A 21024-nucleotide genomic window follows, 5' to 3' on the forward strand; every position below is an offset into this window, starting at 1 on the left:
GTTTAATTTTAGGGTCTGGCATCTAGTCCTCATGGTGGAGGGAGGGAAGTCCGACCCCCAGGTGATGGTTGTGCCTGAGTTCCTGGAGGCAGGTGTGAGCACTTTCCTTATAGGTGACTGAACCTGTCAGTCCAGGGCTTAGGAATAGCAGCTTCCTATTACCCTGCCCCCCTGACTTTACCTTATTTAGGAAGGTAGAGTTGCAGGGCTTATTTGGGCATCACAGTACAAGAGGGGAGGGGTAAATGGAGGAGGTCAAGGAGCTAGGTTTATGGGGCATCCGAGCATGAGAGAGGCAGGGAAAGAGCCAGGAAGGTGGAGGTGCTCATGGGGCATCACAGCAAAAAAGGGAAGGGGCAAGGAGGAGGAAGTTAGAAGTCAAGGGGTGTGGCCTGAGCACTGAACTGGTTTAGGTCACTTCTGGGGGGAACAAACAGGCCTGCCAGAAGCTCCTTTCACTGGGAGTTAGCATCATTGGCTTTGGGTGTACAAAGCTGGTCAGGCTTACTGTGGTTGGTGGTTGTGCTGGGCTTCTGTACACCCATCCCATTTGGCACCAGCAGCTTTTCTGTGTGGGGAAGCCTGGAGGAATGCTGACCGTGTAGATGCTGCTTGTGTGTGGAGAACGCCAGACCCAGGTGCACTGGGCTGATCTTGAGGCAACTCTGGAAGACAAGCAGAGGTAGCTAAGCTTCCTGCCAGGTGTGGCCCTGGGCATGATGGTGGGGTGTTTGTGAAAGTGTGTGGAGAAGCGTGGCCTGTCTCTCCTGTTTGCTTGTTTGTGGCTCTGGTGAGGCTAATCCTCAAACTAGGCCTCTGGATCCAGCTTCCAGTTAGTGCCCAGCCTTTAGCTGGGGCTTTCAGTCTTGGCAGGCCCAGGCCACGGTTGTTGGGTGTCTGTGACAGTGTGTGGGGAAGCGTGGCCTGCCTCTCGTGTTTGCTCGTTTGGTCCCTTCCTGAAGTGGCCTTGGTGAGCCTAAGGCGTCAAACCAGGCCTCCAGAGCCGGCTTCCAGTCAGTGCTGAGCATTTAGCTTGCTTTCAGTCTTGGCAGGCCCAGACATGGTTGTAGGGTGTGTGAAGGAGCGCGGCCTGCCTCGCTGTTGGCTTCAGTGAGTCTAGGCCTCAAACCAGTCTTCTGGAGCTGGCTCCCAGTCAGTGCAGAGCTTTTAACCAGTGCTATCAGTCTTGGCAGTCCCATGGCATGGGTGTTGGTTTTTATTGCATGCCTGACCCTCTGTGTTTTTTTGTGTCCTTCCTGAAGTGGCTTTGGTGAGGCCAGTCCCCAAACCAGGCTTCTGTAGGTGGCTTTTAGCAGGCAATTTCAGTCTATGCAGGCCCAGGGCATGGATACAGGTGAGGGACAGTGTGGACAAATACGGTCTGCTTCTCCTGAAGTGGCTTGGGTGAGGCCAGTCCCCAAACCAGGCCTCTGGAGCCGGCTCCCAGCCATTGTCAAGCTTTTAGCTGGCACTTTCTGTCTATGAAGGCCCAGAACATGGGTGTGGGGTGTTTGTGGTTGTGTATGGAGAAGTGCGGCCTTTCTCTCTTGTTTGTTCATTTGTGCCCTTCTTGTAGTGGCTTCAGGGTGCCTAAGCCCTGAAGTAAGGAGGTCTGGCTGGCGCCATCTTGGCCACACACATGTTGAATTGTAGGGTCTGGCATCTCTTCTTCATGGTGGAGGGAGGGAATTCTGACCCCCTGTTGATGGTTGTGTTTGAATTCCTGGAGACAGGGGTGAGCACTTCCCTTATAGGTGACTGAACCTGTCAGTCCAGGGCTTGGGAATAGGACCTTGCTATTACCCTGTCCCCTCACTTTACCTTATTTAGGCCCAGACAAGCACTTGGTGCCATTACACCATGCCACACATCTCCGTGTTTGCATCCTGTGTTCTGTCTCTTTGCTTATCTCTGGTCAACATGGTGTCCCAAATCAGCTCTTGGAGCTGAATTAGTTTGTTAGTATAGTTTTTGTTTTTTCTTTCCTCTGGCCTGTTTCCTAACAGTGATAAGTATATTTGGGGGCAGCTGGCTCTTGTACCCATTGGCTGCCTATAGACTGCTAGCATTCTAATAAAGACTCCAAGATTGGATCCTTCAAAATGTGGTTTTTCTGATAATTAACATTATAACAGGCCCAAACCAGGTTTCTGGATCCAGTTCCCATTCACTGCAGAGACTTTAGATGGTGATTCCAGTCTAGGCAGGCTCAGGGCATGGGTGTTGGGGTATTTGTGGAAGTGTGTGGTGAAGTTCAGCCTGCCTCTCTTGTTTATTGCACATTTTACTTGGCATACCAAGGTATTTTGTCTAGTTTTTGGAGCATGCTTTGCCAGCCAGGCAAGCACCTTTATACTGAGTCTTGTCCCATGGTGGTCTCAGTGGGCCATCACTGCCCCCAGGCCTGGCATGAGATCTGTCTCATTAGGAGCTGGATGGAGGTAGCAGAAGGCAGGAGCAGAAAGTGTGGTCTAAACGGCTTTTTCTTGTTTTTCCTTCTATCAGCCATGGCTCTGATCTCACTCAACAGAGGAGAGGCCTAAGTGCTGAGGATTGGAATGGTAGGTGTTGGATCTAGGTGTCCAATCCAATGTAGGATGCCCTGAGTGGACCCCAAGAAATCTTGGTTTGGAGAACATAGACCAAAACCCAGGTCTTGCATACGGCACGGAGTTTAGGGTGGAGGGAATGTGTGGAAAATGTTTTTTCCAGATGCCTGTAATCCTATCTACTCAGGAGGCCAAAATCTGTTGATTGCAGTTTGAATCCAGCCCTGTTAGGAAAGTCCATGAGGCTCTTTATCATCAATCAACAACAACAAAAAACCTGTAGTAGAAGCAGAGCTGTGTCTCAAGTGGTGGAGTGCTCTTGCCTGAGTTCAATCCCCAGGACTAGCACAAAAAGAATTTTTGGGGTAGAAATGTGGGTTAGGGTTAAGGTGCTTCCCTAGCATTCATGAAACCCTGTGTTTGATTCCTCAGCACCACATACACAGAAAAAGTAGGAAGTGGTGCTGTGGCTCTAGTGGTAAGAGTATTAGCCTTCAGCAAAAGAAGCTCAGGAACAGTGCCCAGACCCTGAGTTCAAGCTCCATGACTGGCAAAAACAGCTACAACAACAACAAAAAAAAGATTTTCATTTTATCATCATATTTATAGTTCTTACACACATTTATTTTTTGTTTATTTAAAATATATGTATATATATATTTTTTTTTTGCTGGCTGTGGGGCTTGAACTCTGGGCCTGGTGCTGTCCTTGAGCTCCTCAGCAGAACGCTAGTGCTCTACCAATTGAGCCACAGCACCACTTCTGGTTTTCTAGTGGGTCATTGGAGATAAGTGTTATGAACTTTCTTGCCTGAGCTGGCATTGAACCTGGATCCTCTTGTCTCAGCCTCCTGAGTAGCTAGGAGTGAGCCACATTTCATTAGGCATACAAAAGTATTTCACTTTTTTTGTGATTTCCAGTGGTATTGTGTTCCAGGGCCTTCCACAAGCTAGGCAAGTACCTCATCTCTTAGCCCTGGTTGTTTTTATGCCACCTTTGGTTTTCATGATTTCCAGCCTTTTTAGGCATTTTGAAGAGAAAATGCACTGAGTGTCTGGATAAAATGTGTAGAGCCTGGAAGCTTGGAATCCTGAATAGAGGTTCTGGCTCTGTAGCCCAAGGTAGAACAGTGTGGATGGCCCCAATTATAACCTGCTCTGGAGAACTTATGCCTTGCTCAGGCCCCTGGCCTCTGTTCCTTTCATGTCCATCCTGGGGCCTGGGTTAGGGGTCTGGGTTGGATTGGGTCATGGCGGTTGGATTGGGTCGGGGTGAGGTTTGCGGGGTTGGGGTCAGGGGTCAGGGCGCTGCTGATGCACATGCCTCCCTGCAGGTGCCACCCATGATGTCACCAGCCCGTGCTCATACCTGAGTTCAAGCCCCTGACCAGCACAGAAAGATTTTTTGGGGTGGGAATGTGGGTTAATGGTAGGATGTCCCCCTAGCATTCATGAAACCCTGCGTTTGATTTCTCAGTACCATATACACAGAAAAAGCAGGAAGTGGTGCTGTGGCTCAAGTGGTAGAGTACTACCCTTGAGCAAATGAAGCTCAGGGACAGTGACTAGACCCTGACTTCAAGCTCCAGGATTGGCAAAAAAAATTTTCATTTTTTTTTATCATATATGTCTTACACACATTTATTTATTTTTTATCTTATATAACGCCATAGTTGTTTATTTTGAAAATAATATTTTCTGAAATATCCTTATAATTTGAGGTGAGCTAATTGATGGTACACCAAAGATACCTGTTTGCCTGGAAGTTACTAAATGCTGATGAAAGAATAGTTACAAATATATCATTACTGCACACCAACCTAATGGCACTCTGCAATTTTTAAAACTTCATGGCTGGTCAATTTTGATTGGACACTAGAGTTGCATGTGTATGGAAAACATTCTCTCCACTGACTGAAGGTTACTTGCATACAAGTGTACTTCCAATATAGAATTCAATTCTTAAATGCAAAGTGGCTCAAATTGGAACAAATAAGCTGACCCCCTTGAAATAATCTAAATACAAAGCAACAAGTAGTAAGAATACTAAAGATTTATTCCACCAGTCTTCCTCTTATTTTGTGTTTTTTTGTAATTTGAGGCATGTTGTAGCCCAGGTTGGCCTTGAACTTATGATCCTCCTGCCTTATCGTCCCTAGTGCTGGATTTACAGTCACCACCATTCCTTGCTTCTATCTTAAACATACAAATGTGCTCTACGAGTAAATTGAGTTAAAACATTTCTGAGGCTGGGGATATAGCCTAGTGGCAAGAGTGCCTGCCTCGGATACACGAGGCCCTAGGTTCGATTCCCCAGCACCACATATACAGAAAAACGGCCAGAAGCGGCGCTGTGGCTCAAGTGGCAGAGTGCTAGCCTTGAGCGGGAAGAAGCCAGGGACAGTGCTCAGGCCCTGAGTCCAAGGCCCAAGACTGGCCAAAAAAAAAAAACAAAACAAAAAAACAAAAAAAAAAAAAACCAAAAAACATTTCTGAGAGCAGAGGAGCTGCTATCAGTAGAGAGCTATTGTGACTATAAGAGCCCAGGTCAGCAAGGTACAAGGTATGCAGGTGTACTGGGCAGTGCTAGGCATGCAACATGCCAAGTAGACCACACTGTCCAGGTCTTCTTGAGCTCAGGTCATTATTACTTCACAGGGTTGTATTTTGTTCTTCCCTGTTTCCTTGTTCCACTGTTTTATAATCAGGAGAAAATGAGAAGTCATTTAACTTCTTGGTTAAATAAAACTAATTTGTCACCTACAATTATGTTTAAGAGTAAGTCAGCTGAAGAAACAACAGGGGCTGAGGCTAAGGAAAGCTTCTACACTTATGCACAGGACTAGTGGGTGAGTTGTTGGCTTGGCTGTGGGCAGTGCTAACCTAGTGGGCCTTCTCTAGGAAGGCCTTGCAACACCGGAGGGACTGCTGATAGACCAGCTCGAAGTCGGAGTCGTTTCCATAATAGGGATCTTCAAGTAGTTCAATTTTAGCTTTGCAGTTTTTAACTTGATTACTTCGTCTTTGGTGACCTGTCTTGCCTTATGGGCTGTGCTAATGTCATGATTTGTTAGGCAGCTGATAGCTCTTGGATCTGGGGCAGGACCCACGTTCCAGTCGGAAACAGTACCGCTGTCAATGGCCCAATTATCTGAAACATTTTGGTCTGCTACAAGTTTTCTGCAAACTGCTTCTACAATGGGTGACTGGCAAATGTTACCTAGATCCACGAATGTTACGGATTTGGGACTCTGTTCTGCTATCTTCCTGTGTGGTTGCTGGCGCCTACACATTTATTTTTAAAGTTTATTTAAAATTTTTTTCTTTGCTGAATGTGGGGTATGAACTCTGTGCCTGGGTTCTGTCCTTGAGGTCTTCAGTTGAAGTCTAGTGCTCTACCACCTGAGCCACAGCACCACTTCTGGTTTTCTAGTGGGTCGTTGGAGATAACAGTCTTATGAACTTTACTGCCTGAGCTGGCTTTGAACCTGGATCCTCTTGTCTCAGCCTCCTGAGTAGCTAGGATGACAGGAGTGAGCCACATTTTATTAGGCCTACAAAACTATTTCACTTTCTTTTTAGTGATTTCCAGTGGTATTGTGTTCCAGGGCCTTCCACAAGCTAGGCAAGTACCTCAGCTCTTAGCCCTGGTTCTTTTTATGCTGGCTTTGTATGCATTTCTGAGAGAAAATGCACATGGTGTCAGAATAAAATGTGTAGAGCCTGGAAGCTTGGAATCAGGAATAGAGGTTCTGGCTCTATAGCCCAAGGTAGAACAGTGTGGATGGACCCCATTAGAACCTGCTCTGGAAAAATCATGCCTTGCCCAGGCCCCTGGCCTATGTTCAAGTCTGCATAAAGTTTTCATTTATACTTTCATATCCATCCTGAGGCCTGGGGAAGGAGGTGAAGGCATGTGTGAGGAAGGGCAGCTGATCTTTTACTGCTTCATATGTTGGTGCTGATCAGAACAATTTCAGTGACCCTAGGCCCCTGCCCAAGTCTCTGACTCTTTGCCATGCATTCATTTCTGCTTTTGGTCATGTCCTGCTCTGTGATTGTGAGTTAGGGGCTGAGGGGCTATGTTGAAAATATTTTATTTTTATTACATAGGTGTTACACACATTTTGTTTAGCATAGCAAAGCATATGTTTCTTTTTGGTGAATGTAAAATTTATTGTTTCAGGGCCTCCCACAACCTAGGCAAGCAACTCAACACTGAACCTCACCCCTTTAATATAACCCAGTCAGTTCCTTTACACTGGTTTTATTCAAGTTTTCTAGTAAGGACCTCCTGTGTCACTTTCTGTTTTGTTCTTCCCCTGTCGCCTATATAGGATCCTGCTTCCCTGGGGAGTAGTTCCAGCATGCCCATCCTTTGTTGCCTGTTGACTTCTTCTGCCTGTAAGTACTTTGAGGGCAAAATGTGTCTAGTGTCAGCAGAAAACATGGAGTACATACACTTGGAATTTTGAGTGTAGTATCTGGAAGTATGGCCCAATGTAGAAAAGTGGCTTGAATGACACTCCCTCCCCTGAAGAAGTGACACCCATTCAAAAACATTCTGAAGTTGACATCACTGTCCGTCAAAGATCTAAGACCCTCTAATCATTGAATCACAATCATATGAGGATGCATCAGGGAGAAGGTGACAAGGATCTGGTATGAAAACAGGGCCACTGGGTTTAGTTTAGGAGCTGAGCAACCAGTGTGGCTGGGACTGAAGCAACCAGACCATGGCTGGCCCTGCTCCAAGGTAATACTGGGCGATGGAGGGACTTGAAAGTGCCATGGTGTCACCAGGCAAATGGCCTCTCAGACCCTGACAGCTATTCTTTATGCTCATTTGTGCACAGTTCCAGACAGGGACTCCATCTAAGTAGCCACACAGATACTTGGGGCCTCAATTGCTGCTATGAGGCAGGATGCAGAATGAGACTTGGCAAAACACACTTTTTAGCCATAAAGCATGCCATGAGCACTGGCTGTTTACTCCTGGTACTTGAACTCTGGGCCTGGGAGCTGTCCCTGAGCTTCTTTTTGCTTAATGCTAGCACTCTACCACTTTAACGACAGCACCATTTCCGGGTTTTGCTGTTTATGTGGTACTGAGGAGTCGAACTCAAGGCTTTATGCTTGCTAGGCAAGCACTCTACCACTAAGCCACATTCTCAGCCCCAGTCTTGGGTTTTGAGATGACACTTTAGGCACATCTGAGGATCAGACATTGTCACCGTTGAAGCAACAGAAGCATGGGCCTCACTTGATCAACACTAGGGTTGTCTGATGGTAGAGAGTGGGGTGTCCCAGGCATGCACTGAGCATTGTAGACTCAGGCTGGAAAGGCCACCATGATGCTTGGGCTGGATAAAGCTGAAGCCTGGAGATTAGTAGGTGCTATCATGGGTGACAGAAAATCTACAAGCCATTAAAAGAAAAGTTCGATAAATTGAAATCCTTTAAAGGAAATCAGTACAAACCTCCTAAGATTCCAAACGTAAGCTGCAAAACTCGTCAGACAAAGCACCCATTAATTCCTAAGTACAGAGTGTCAATAAAATCGAGAGCCAGGCACCAGTGGCTCACACCAATGATCCTCGCTACTCAGGAGGCTGAGATCTGAGGATCATGGCTCAAAGTCAGCCCAGGCAGGAACGTGCTTGAGACCCTTATCTCCAATTAAATGCCAGAAAACCAGAAGTGGCACTGGCTCAAGTACACCCCACGATGGACAACAGCAAAAGAACAGACCACTGAATAACCTGAGAGACACATGGTCCAAACATGTGAACATGGAAGGAGATGCAACTAGCTGTTGAATCTCCATAAATTGTATGTCATTGATTGTTCAACAGTGGCACAAATGACTGTTAATTCTTTTTCAGATTAATTTGTGCAAATCCCCTGTGTTGATGGTGATTCATTTTTTTGGTGTTCCATTATTTCAAGGATTGGCTTTATTTGACTAAGTGTTGGATTGTTAACATGCAAAATACACTTGATGTTGGATTCTTCTAGACCAGCAGCTTTTACGAATTAGTACACTGAAGAAAACTGCACTTGTGCCACCTAGTGTCTCATTTAAGTGCCTCTCTCCTCTCCTATTTCCCTCTCTTCTCTCCTCCCCTCCCCTCCTCTTTTTTCTTTTTCCAGACATTGTATTGCTGCATTAGACCAGGGGGGGTCTCAAATTTGTCTTCTTGCCTCAGCCTCCCAACTGTTGTGGTTACCTGCATTTACCACCCTACCAGTCTCAATATTATCTTTCCCCTCCCCTCCTCCCTTCCTCCTCCCCCTCCATCCTCTCTCCTCCTCTTCCCCTCCTCTTTTCTGTCTTTTCTCTGTCCCCTAGATGTTGTATTTCTACATTAGACCAAGCTTATTTTGAACTCTCAATCTTCCTTCCTCATCCTACCAACTGTGGGGCTTACCTGAATTTGCTACCCTACCTGGCTCAATTTTATGATCTAAAATTTCCTGAAAAAGGACTCTTCTAGGGGCAGGGAATATGGTCTAGTGGCAAGAGTGATTGCCTCTTATACATGAAGCCCTGGGTTCGATTCCTCAGCCCGAAATATATAGAAAGGGTCAGAGGTGGTGCTGTGGCTCAAGTGGCAAAGGGTTAGCCTTGAGCAAAAAGAACCCAGAGACAGTGCTCTGGCCCTGAGTCCAAGCCCCAAGACTGCCCTCCCCCCCCAAGGAACTCCTTTAGTTCTGTTTGAATAACAGACTTACCTGTAGAATAAAATAGAATGGGTTTTCGTTCCCCTTTTCATTTGAAAACATTATTCTCCCTCTTCTCTTCTCCTTATCTCTCCTCTGTGTCCTTGCCTCCTTTTCCTCCTCCGCCTTCTCCTCTCCTCCTCTCCATTGATAACATGAGAACATACCTTAATTTTTCTTCACTTAATGCCAATCATTCTTACAATTCCACCAAGTCCTATTCTTGGCCCTACAATTATAGTTTAAACTCTAGTTTACATTATAGTTTAAACAAAACAATTGACTGTGAATCTAGAAACAAAGAATTATAGTTCTTTTAATTACCCGAAAAGGTGAAGAGGAGCTCCTAACTCCTCCACCCATACATAAAAGTATGGCTTTTTAATTAACTTTTTAAGGATAATGGTAATCCAGTGGCCTTAGGAGCCAAAAATTTGGTGCAAATCCAAGATAAAGTAACCTATAATGCTTATCCTATCTTTTATATTCATAATAGCTATTCTTCTAAAACCCCTAACAAAAGTTTTAATGGGTCAACCAACAGTAACGTATCCTGATCAAATGACTGAATCTATAAAATGAGCCTTCATTATTAGTCTGATTCCACTATTCCTTTTCATCAATATAAAAAAAGAGACAGTCATCTCTATCACTGAATAACTATTCACTCCACAGAATTATACATAAGCTATAAGCTTTAAGTTAGATCTTTATGCTGTTAATTTTTTTATCTATAGCCTTATTCCTCACTTGGTCCATCATAGAATTTTCTACATGCTATATACATTCAGATCCAAACCTAAACTGATTTAGGACCTACCTCCTTATATTTCTCATCACTATGATCATCCTAGTCACAGCTAATAATATGTTCCAACTCTTTAGTGATGGGAGGGTGTAGGAATTATATCCTTTCTATGAACCGGATGATGGTATTGTCGAGCAGATGCTAACACTGCAGCTTTACAAGGTATTATCTATAACCACATTGGACACATTGGCTTTATTTTATCTATAGCATGATTTTATAATACCTGTAATTCATGAGAACTTCAACAAATTTTTTTTAATAAGTAATGAAACTGCCTTACCCTTACTGGGTTTAATTGTAGCAGCTACTGGTATATCCGCTCAATTTGGCTTACACCCATGGCTTCCATCTGCCATAGAAGGTCCTACACCTGTATCTGGTCTACTATACTCTAGTACTATAGTTGAAGCAGGAATCTTTCTGTTAATTCATTTTTATCCCTTTGTAGCTAATCTCCCAAATATTATATCACTAATGCTATGTATTGGGGCCATTGCAACCTTATTCACAGCAATCTGTGCCCTGACCCAAAACGATATTAGAAAAATTATTGCATTCTCTACCTTAAGCCAACTAGGTTTGATAATAGTAACTCTAGGCATTAATCAGCCTTATTTATCATTTCTTCACATCTGTACACATGCATTCTTCAAAGCTATGTTACTTATATGTTCTGGCTCAATTATCCACAACTTAAACGATGAACAATACATTCGAAAAATAGGAGGAATCGCCCCATGTCTACCATTTACAACATCTGCTCTAATTGTATGTAGCCTAGCTTTAACTGGCACACCCTTCCTTACAGGATTTTACTCAAAATGCCTAATCAATGAAGCAATAAATCTGTCATATACTAATTCTTGGGCCCTAATCACCCTAATTGCAACATCTTTTACAGCTATCTACAGCTCACAAATTATTTTCTTCATTTTAAAAGGACATCCACAATTTTTACCAATTAATTCCATCAATTAAAATAATCCAAGCCTAATTAATCCGATCAAACACCTTCTAATAGGAAGCATCTTCGCTGGTTTCCTATTTTCCAACTGTATTAATCCTATCAACACCCAAACTGTAACTATGCCTTATAATCAAATTATCAGCTCTAACAGTAACTATCATAGGGTTTATTACTGCAATAGAACCCTGCCGAGTCAGCCGGCAGTGAACGGGAATCCTGACTGAGGGCGGCGAGGATTAAGGAAAAGGAAAAATAGAAGACAAGAGAAAAAAGATAAGAGGCAAAGATGGGGCACGGGAGGTCTGCATCTCGAGATTGAAACTCAAGACTGCAGCCATGTTTATTCTTAACTTCCAGCTTATATGCAGTTTGAAAACCAGGAAACAGCAGCATAGGCTTAAAATTCCAGAACACAAAAAGGCTTGGAGTTATCAATACCCGATGATAGCTAAGACTGGATGAGGTTGGTTAACATAAGAATGGACTCATGGCAGACACAGTAAAACATTTCTGATTTTCCATTAAGCCATGTCCTTGCGTGTCTTTGAAAACACCGCCAGAGGTCAGGAAGAATTTAGCTGCTAGCTCAGCTCCTGACATAGAACTAAACATTATGTCATCTTATTTAAAATTAAATCCAAAATCATATTCATTCAACTTCTCTAACCAGCTAGGAATTTTTCCAACCATCATACATAGACTCCTTCCTAATATAGGTCTCACATTTAGTCAAAAATTAGCAACATCAACTATAGACTATACATGAAATGAAAAAATTATACCTAAAACCCTAGCTACCATTAATACATTTTCTAGCTCCGTGTCATATCATAAAGGCCTATTGAAAATGTATTCATCATTCATCTTATCCACCCTACTTCTACTAGTTATTATTAGCTAAATGCCATGAGTAATTTCAATAATAAGATAAACAGCTATAGAGTTCAATCACCAACTACTGTAATTCAACTCCCATAACTGTACTTAGCCGCCACCCCAAGTGAATCTTCCCAAACTAGTAATACATTGTCTTCACCAAATGCTAAAATATTATCTCAATTATATAATCCACCTACACCTAACCCCTCAAAATGCAGAACAGTAATTACTAAAATGACTTCTAGTGTGATTCCTAATAATAGTAAAAATCAGAGTCATAAATTTGAGCCTCAAGTTTCAGGATATTCATCACTTGATATAGCACTTGTATAACCAAATACTACTAACATCCCTCATAAATAAATAAAAAAATACAATCATACCAATATAAGAGCTATCATTTGGAATTATTAAGATCACACCCAACAGCCCCACTAACAATCAATCCTACACCCGCGAAAATAGGTGAAGCTTTTATAGCCGCCCCAACAAAACCTAAAACTATTAAGATTAAAGTTAAATAAAGTAAATTTGTCATGATTTTCACATGCACTTAAACCATGACCAATGACATGAAAAATCGTTGTTAATTGAACTATAAAAACACTTTATAATGACAATCATATCAAAGTCTCATCCTCTCATAAAAATAGTAAACCATGCTTTCATTGACCTTCCAACTCCAACATCTCAGGATGATGAAACTTAGGATCCCTTTTTGGAGTATGCTTAATTATCCAAATTTCTACTGGCCTATTCTTATCTATGCACTACACATTTGATACACTCACAACATTTTCTTCAGTCGCGCATATTTGCTGAGATGTTAACTATAGTTGATTATTCCGATGTATATACTGTAACGGAGCATCATAATTCTTCATTTGTCTTTATCTGCACATTGCACGAGGTATTTATTAGGGCTCATACCTCTACAAAGAAACCTGACATATTGGAATTATTCTATTTCTAGTAATTGCTACAGCCTTTATAGGATATGTACTTCCATGAGGACAGATTTCATTTTGAGGAGCCACTGTAATTACCAATGTATTATCTGCAATTCCTTATATTGGCTCAGACCTAGCAAGAGTGAATTTGAGGGGGGTTTCCAGTTGATAAAGCTACTTTAACTCATTTCTTCGCATTCCATTTCATTCTACCATTTATTATTGCAGCAATGTCCATAGTTCATCTTTTATTTCTTCACGAAACAGGATCTAATAATCCACTAGGCATCCTGTCTGATTTAGATAAAATTCTATTCCATCCTTACTACTCGTTCAAAGATCTATTAGGAGGTGTAGCATTGCTAGCCTTCTTGTTTATGATCGTTTTATTCTTCACAGATGCCTTAGGAGACCCAGATAATTATACACCAGCTAACCCACTCAATACAACAGCTCATATTAAACCAGAATGATATTTACTATTTGCCTGTGCTATTCTACGCTCCATTCCAAATAATCTAGGAGGAGTAGTTGCCCTGATCCTATCAATCCTAGTCCTTGCCCTATTCCCACTCCTCCATACATCTAACCAACGTGGATTAATATTCCTACCTATTAGCCAAATCCTATTTTGAATTTTAGTCTCAGATTTATTTATTCTAACCTGAATGGGAGGACAACCAGTAGAACCCCCCTTTATCATAATTGGACAAATCGCATCCTTTGTCTATTTTTCTATTATCCTTCTCTTTCTCTCAATTGTCGGATTAATTGATAATAAAATACTTAAATGAAGACTGCTTTAATAGTATAAGGATTATATAGGTCTTGTAAACGTAAGATGAAGATTTTATCTTCTTAAAGCATTCAGGGAAAGAATACAATCCTGCTTCCAACCCCCAAAGCTGGAATTCTTAATTAAAGTATTCCCTGTACTTGGGAGACTTAATAAATTTAAACTGTTTCATCAGGCTTAATCTTAAACTCTCCCCCCCCCCAAAAAAATTACCGTGCATATTATGATTAATTGTTCATAAACTGTAAAATGCTTATGCCACATTAAATTAATGCATACATGCTTATAAGCAAGTAATAACCCCCATAAAGTACGTTTACATCCTGTTCTATCCACATTAAATGCTCCAAAATATGAATATTGTACAGTATAATCAGTTAATGCTTGTAAACAGTAATACCATACGCACATTAGTCCATTAAATTTCGTTAGTCCTTGAACACGTGGATATCCCCTACTACTTGTTGTCTCTTAACCATCCTCCGTGAAACCATCAACCCGCCTACTCAGCCTACCCTTCTTGCTCCGGGCCCATAAAACTTGGGGGTAGCTATTGTGAAACTATACCTGACATCTGGTTTGTACCTCAGGGCCATAAAATTAAGATCACCCACATGTTCCCCTTAAGACATCTTGATGGATTAGTGACTAATCAGCCATGACCAACATAACTGTCATACCCCTGGTATTTTTTTATTTTCTGCATGCTGTGACTCAGCTAAGCCGTCAAGGCATGGACGCAGTCAATTGATCTGTAGCTGGATTTATTAACTAACATTCTCCAACCCCATAAGTATCAAGCCATTGACATATTAATTAATGCTCGAGGACATGAAAAAATGTTATACTAAAATAGTACTCTAATGCATACACAGAAATAATATTTATTCTCCCCCCCTTAGGAGATTAGCACTTTGTTAACACCCATTTCCCTAAACATTAATAGATGCAAATACCAACGTAGTCCTAATCTGAACTTTCTAAAAACTTAGTGGACACTCAAAACTCCTAAGGCCACCCGGTTAATGTAATTGTTTAATCCAATAAACACAAAGGTTTGGTCTTGGCCTTTTTATTTGCTGTCATTAAAATTATACATGCAAATATCAGTACGCTGGTGAGTTTTACCCTAAAATTCAATTAGAATAAAAGGAGTAGGTTTTAAGCTCTCAATATAACAATTGAAGCTCATAATGCCATGTTTAACCACATCCCCATGGGCTACAGCAGGGATAAAAATTAAGCTATGAACTTAAGTTCGACTTAAGTTATACTGACATAGGGTTGGTAAACATCGTGCCAGCCACCGCGGTCATACGAAAGACCCAAATAAAGTTCGGCGTAACGAGTGTTGAATTAAATATCCATTAAAATTAAAGTACAGCTAAGCTGTAAGAAGTCCTACCATTTATGAAAAACAATGTGGAAAGAAATCTTATGTAATTAAAACAGTAAAACTATAACACAAACTGTGATTATATACCCCACTATGTAAGTTGTAAACATAAATAGGTTTAAAACAAGCATATTCACCAGAGAACTAGGCACAGTTTAAAACTCAAAGGACTTGGTAGTGCTTTATATCCATGTAGAGGAGCCTGTTCTGTAATCAATAAACCCCAATAAACCTCACTATTTCTTGCGAATTCAGTCTATATACCAACATCTTCAGAAAACCCTAAAAAGGCCCTCAAGTAAGCCCAATTATATTATTTAAAAAAGTTAGGTCGAGGTGTAACTCGGGATGAAATGGCCTACATTTTCTGGTCCAGAACATAGGAAACCTTGTCTGGAATAGACAACATAAAGGATGATTTAGCAGTAAAGTAAAAATAGAGTGTTTACTTGAATAGAGCAATGAAGCACACACACACACCGCCACTCACCCTCCTCAATATTTGATGCAGATAAGTACATAACTTTTAACTACAAGAATTAAGAGGAGATAAGTCTTAACAAGCTAAGCGTACTGGAAAGTGCACCTTGATTAATCAAAGTATAGCTTAAATAAAGCATGTGACTTACGGTCAGAATACTTCAAAATACTTGAATGCTTTGAACTATTGCTAGCCTAGCCTTCCATAAACTAAATTATTCTTAATGTATAAATTAAATCATTCACTCCTAAACTAGTATAGGAGATAGAAATTTTATTACTAGATCTTATAGAAACAGTACTGCAAAGGAAAGATGAAAGATATAATTAAAGTATAATAAAGCAAAGATAAAAACCTTCTACCTTTTGCATAGTGGACTAAGTAGAATAAATTTGACAAAAAGTGTATTCGCCAAACACCCCAAAATCAGACGCAATACCTTTAAATGGCTAGCCAGAGCCAACTCTTCTATGTCGCAAAATAGTGAGATAATTTAAAGTTAGAGGTGAAAATCCTACTGAGCCAGATGATAGCTGGTTGCCCAGCCAAAGAATTGTAGTTCAACTTAAAATTTACCTAAAATATTAATAAATTAAATGTAAATTTTAATGTTAATCTAAAGAGTTACAGCTCTTCAGAATTACGATTCAACCTTTTCTAGTGAATAAATAATCATAATTGGCCTAAAAGCAGCCACCAATTAAGAAAGCGTTCAAGCTCAACACGAGTTAAATATAAATATTACTAAAACCTATAACAATTCCTACAAATACAGTGGGCCAATTATATTAGATGCACCAATGTTAGTATAAGTAATAAGAATAATTTCTCTTGACATAAATGTATATCCGCCCGAATAAGTCACTGATAATTAAAATTAACATTTAAGAAACCCCATATTAATCTTAAACCCATACAAACCAATGTTAATCCAACACAGGTATGTCACCAAAGAAAGATTTAAAAATTTTAAAAGGAACTTGGCAAACACAAGCCCCGCCTGTGTACTGAAAACAGCACCTGTAGCATCACAAGTATTAGAGGCACTGCCTGACCAGTGACTAACATTAAATGGCTGTGGTATCCTAACTGTGCAATGGTAGCATAATCACTTGTTTCTTAATTAGGGACTAGTATGAACGGCATAATGAGGGCTTAACTGTCTCTTACATTTAGCCCATGAAATTGACCTTTCCGTGAAGAGGCGGAAATTAAATAATAAGACAAGAAGACCCTATGGACCTTAAATTAACTTCTATTAAAAACTTAAACTCACTGTAGCAGAGGTAAACAGTAACAAGCTAGAAAGAAAATTTTGGTTGGGGTGACCTCGGAGAAAAAAATAATCCTCCGAAAGACCTAGACCTGGACTTTCAAGTCAAAGTTAAACTACGTCACCTTTGATCCAGAATTTCTGATCAATGGACCAAGTTACCCTAGGGATAACAGCGCAATCTCATGAAATAGTCCATATTGATAATGAGGTTTACGCCCTCGATGTTGGATCAGGACATCCAAATGTTGCAGCAGCTATTAGAGGTTCGTTTGTTCAACGATTAAGGTCCTACGTGATCTGAGTTCAGACCGGAGAAATCCATGTCGGTTTCTATCTATTTACTATTTTTCGTAGTACGAAAGGACCAGAGAAATAATGCCAACTTTTTCCAAAGCGCCTTAATGCTTAATTAATGATTTATTTCTTCATTAAATTAGCATGCCCAAAATAAGTTCCAGCATAAGGAACTGTTAGGATGGCAGAGCTCGGCAATTGTGTAAGATCTAAAACTTTATTATCAGAGGTTCAACTCCTCTTCCTAACATCTTGTTTATTTTAAATTTACTTGTATTTATTATTCCAATTTTATTAGCAATAGCCTTCTTAACCCTACTGGAACGCAAGATCCTAGGCTATATACAATTACAAAAAGGTCTTAACATTGTATGTCCATACGGTGTTTTTCAACCATTCTTGGATGCTATAAAACTGATCATTAAAGAGCCTATTCATCTTATCGGCATCAAGCATATCAGTGTATTCAATTTTATGATCAGGTTGAGCATCCAATTCAAAATACGCTATATTTGGAGCATTACGAGCTATAGCTCAAACCATTTCATATGAAGTAAGCCTAGCAATCATCCTCCTATCAATCATACTATTAGCTGGACCATTCTCAATATTATCCCTATCAATGTCTCAAGAATATATCTGAATAATTCTCCCAGCATGACCCCTAGCTATAATATGATTTATCTACAGACTAGCTGAAACAAACCGAGCTCCCTTTGACCCAACCAAAGGTGAATCTGAAGTAGTTTCAGGCTTCAATGTTGAATATGCCACAGGACCGAATGCCTTATTCTTTATGGCAGAATATATAAATATTATCCTAATAAATTCATTAACCGATATTTTATTTTTTGGTCTAACATACTCAACACTCAGTGCAGAAATGATAACTTCAAATTTAGTTGTAAAAGTATTAATTTTAACTTCTTCGTTTCTATGGATCATTTTTTTTTTTTTTTTTTTTTTGGCCAGTCCTGTACCTTGGACTCAGGGCCTGAGCACTGTCCCTGGCTTCCTTTTGCTCAAGGCTAGCACTCTGCCACTTGAGCCACAGTGCCACTTCTGGCCGTTTTCTGTATATGTGGTGCTGGGGAATCGAACCCAGGGCCTCATGTATAGGAGGCAAGCTCTCTTGCCACTAGGCCATATCCCCAGCCCTCTATGGATCATTTTTGATATGACCAACTTATGCATTTTCTATGAAAAACTTCCTTCCCCTAACCCTGCTCTATGTATGTGGCACATTTCACTACCTATATGTAAGACGAGCATACCACCACTAATATAGAAATATGTCTGTCTAAAGAGTTATTTTGATAGAGTAAAATATAAGGGTTATATTCCTTTTATTTCTAGAATTGTAGGACTCGAACTCAACCTAATAACTCAAAATTCTTCGTGCTACCTATTACACTAAATTCTAGTAAGGTCAGCTAATTAAAGGTCTCCTGCCCATACTCCGAAAATGTTGGTTTTATCCCCTCCCATATTAATATTGTTGTATATTCACTAGTTACATTTACTATCTTTATAGTATCTTTATTTCTCACAACCTCACACTCAATATACATATGAATAGGACTAGAAATTAGCATACTTGGGGGGCTGGGGATATAGCCTAGTGGCAAGAGTGCCTGCCTCGGATACACGAGGCCCTAGGTTCGATTCCCCAGCACCACATATACAGAAAACGGCCAGAAGCGGCGCTGTGGCTCAAGTGGCAGAGTGCTAGCCTTGAGCGGGAAGAAGCCAGGGACAGTGCTCAGGCCCTGAGTCCAAGGCCCAGGACTGGCCAAAAAAAAAAAAAAAAAAAAAAAAAAAAAAGAAATTAGCATACTAGCAATTATTCCTATAATAATTTACAACAGTAACCCACGTTCAACAGAAGCAGCCACAAAATATTTCCTAACACAAGCAACAGCATCAATAATCCTTATATATGACATCCTCAATAACCTTGATTCATCTGGACAATGAAACATAGTTGACCTAAAAGACAACCTATACCTATATATACTACCAATTGCCCTAGCCATAAAACTTGGATTAGCCCCATTCCACCTTTGAGTATTAGAAGTTACTCAAGGCATTCCATTACTCTCTGGTATAATCCTACTAACATGACAGAAACTGGCTCCAATCTCAATTATATACCAAATGGCCAACAACCTAAATACAAACATAATATTTATAGCTATATCAGCAATTCTTACTGGGGGCTGAGGAGGTCTTAGTCAGACTCAAATACGGAAAAGCCTAGCATATTCATGCATCGCCCATGTAGGATGGATAGCAGCAACAACAATCTATAATCCCACCGCAATAACCCTTAACTTACTTACATCATACGTACAATTAACATGTTCATCTCCTTAGACTTTCTTTCAGCTAATAACACTACATCTCTAACCATAGCATGAAATTCTACCCTATTAATTACTTTAATTATGCTGGTCACACATATCATTAGGAGGACTACCCCCACTAACAGGATTTCTACCTAAATGGTTTATTATCCAAGAAATAGTGTCAAACAAAAATATTATAGCAAGTATATTTATAGCCATATCAGCCATACTAAACCTTTACTTTTATCTTTGACTAATCTATTCATCTGCCCTTACATTATTTCCCCTTCCAAATAATAAATTCATATGAGGACTAAATAATCACAAAAGCTTATGACCCATCCCGACTCTTCTTTTTCTATCCTCATTTTCACTCTCCCATCCCTATTATTGAACTCAATATTCTAGAAATTTAGGTCAACCAAAGACCCTAAGTAAACACTCAAATTTAATTTCCGTCTTTAAGGACTGCAGAACGAATAGTACATCTTCTGGACGCAAACCAATCACTTAAGCTAAATCCTCACTAGATTGATAGGTATCAAACCTACAAAATACTAGTTAACAGCTAAATACCCTAAATCATCTGGCTTCAATGTACTTCTCCCGCCAAGAAAAAAGGCAGGAGAAGTCCCGGAAGGATTGAAGCTGCTCCTTTGAATTTGCAATTCAATATGAAATGTCACCTCAGGACTATGATAGAAAGTGGTCTACCCCTGTAATTAGATTTACAGTCTAATTCCTTACTCAGCCATTCTATCAATAATTATGTTCATTATTCATTGATTATTTTCAACCAATAAAGAAATTGGAACCCTATACTTTATATTCAGAGCAAGAGCCGGAAGAGTAGGTGCGGGTTTATGCATCCTCATCCAAGCTGAACTTTGTCAACCAGGAGCTCCATTAGGGGATGATCAAAGCTACAATGTAGCTGTCACCGCCCACGCATTTGTTATAATTTTCTTTATAGTTATACCAATTATGATTGGAGGGTTCGCAAACTGATTAGTGCCATTAATGATTGGAGCACATGATATAGCATTTCCTCATATGAATAGCATAAGCAATTCTATGATCTGAAAGTTCTTGAGAAGGCACTTTTATAGTTGTTTTAGTAACTCTCCTTTTCTCTTCCCCTCCTCCACCTCTGCCCCAATCCCTCCTCCATTTCTCCTCCTTCTCCTGCCCCTCCCTGCCTCCTCTCCTGCTCCTCTTTCTCCTCCCCACTCCCCTCCCTGCTCCTCCTTCCCCTCCCATCTTCCTCTTTTCTGTCTTTCCTCTTTCTTTTTTCTCCAGACATTGTATTTGTATTTCTACTTTAGACTCGGCCGATTTTGACCTCTCATCAGCCTACCAACTGTGGGGCTTATCTTAATTTGCCACCCTACCTGGCTCAACTTCATGATCTAAAAGTTCTTAAAATGGCACTTTTTAAGTTCTGTTTTAGTAGTTAGAGACTTAGCTGTAGAATACAACAAAATGTGATTTCATTTCCCTTTTCATTTGAAAAGTATTCTCCCCTCTTCTCCTTCTCCTCTCCGCCCCGCACCCA

General features: G+C 40.7%; 2 long non-coding RNA genes across 2 annotated transcripts; one reads left to right on the forward strand and one right to left on the reverse strand.

The window, feature by feature from the left end:
- Window positions 1–1126: 1126 nt before the first annotated feature.
- Window positions 1127–17022, reverse strand: LOC125361721. The gene is made up of 3 exons (XR_007212984.1): window positions 16942–17022; window positions 8417–8424; window positions 1127–1136 (listed from the first exon to the last, which is right to left on the reverse strand). It is a non-coding gene; the product is annotated as an uncharacterized LOC125361721 (long non-coding RNA).
- Window positions 7952–18819, forward strand: LOC125361720. The gene is made up of 3 exons (XR_007212983.1): window positions 7952–8098; window positions 10921–10930; window positions 18809–18819. It is a non-coding gene; the product is annotated as an uncharacterized LOC125361720 (long non-coding RNA).
- The last annotated feature ends 2205 nt before the right edge of the window (window positions 18820–21024 follow it).

Source organism: Perognathus longimembris, chromosome 13 (genome assembly GCF_023159225.1).
Source record: "Perognathus longimembris pacificus isolate PPM17 chromosome 13, ASM2315922v1, whole genome shotgun sequence".
Classification (NCBI taxonomy): domain Eukaryota; kingdom Metazoa; phylum Chordata; class Mammalia; order Rodentia; family Heteromyidae; genus Perognathus; species Perognathus longimembris.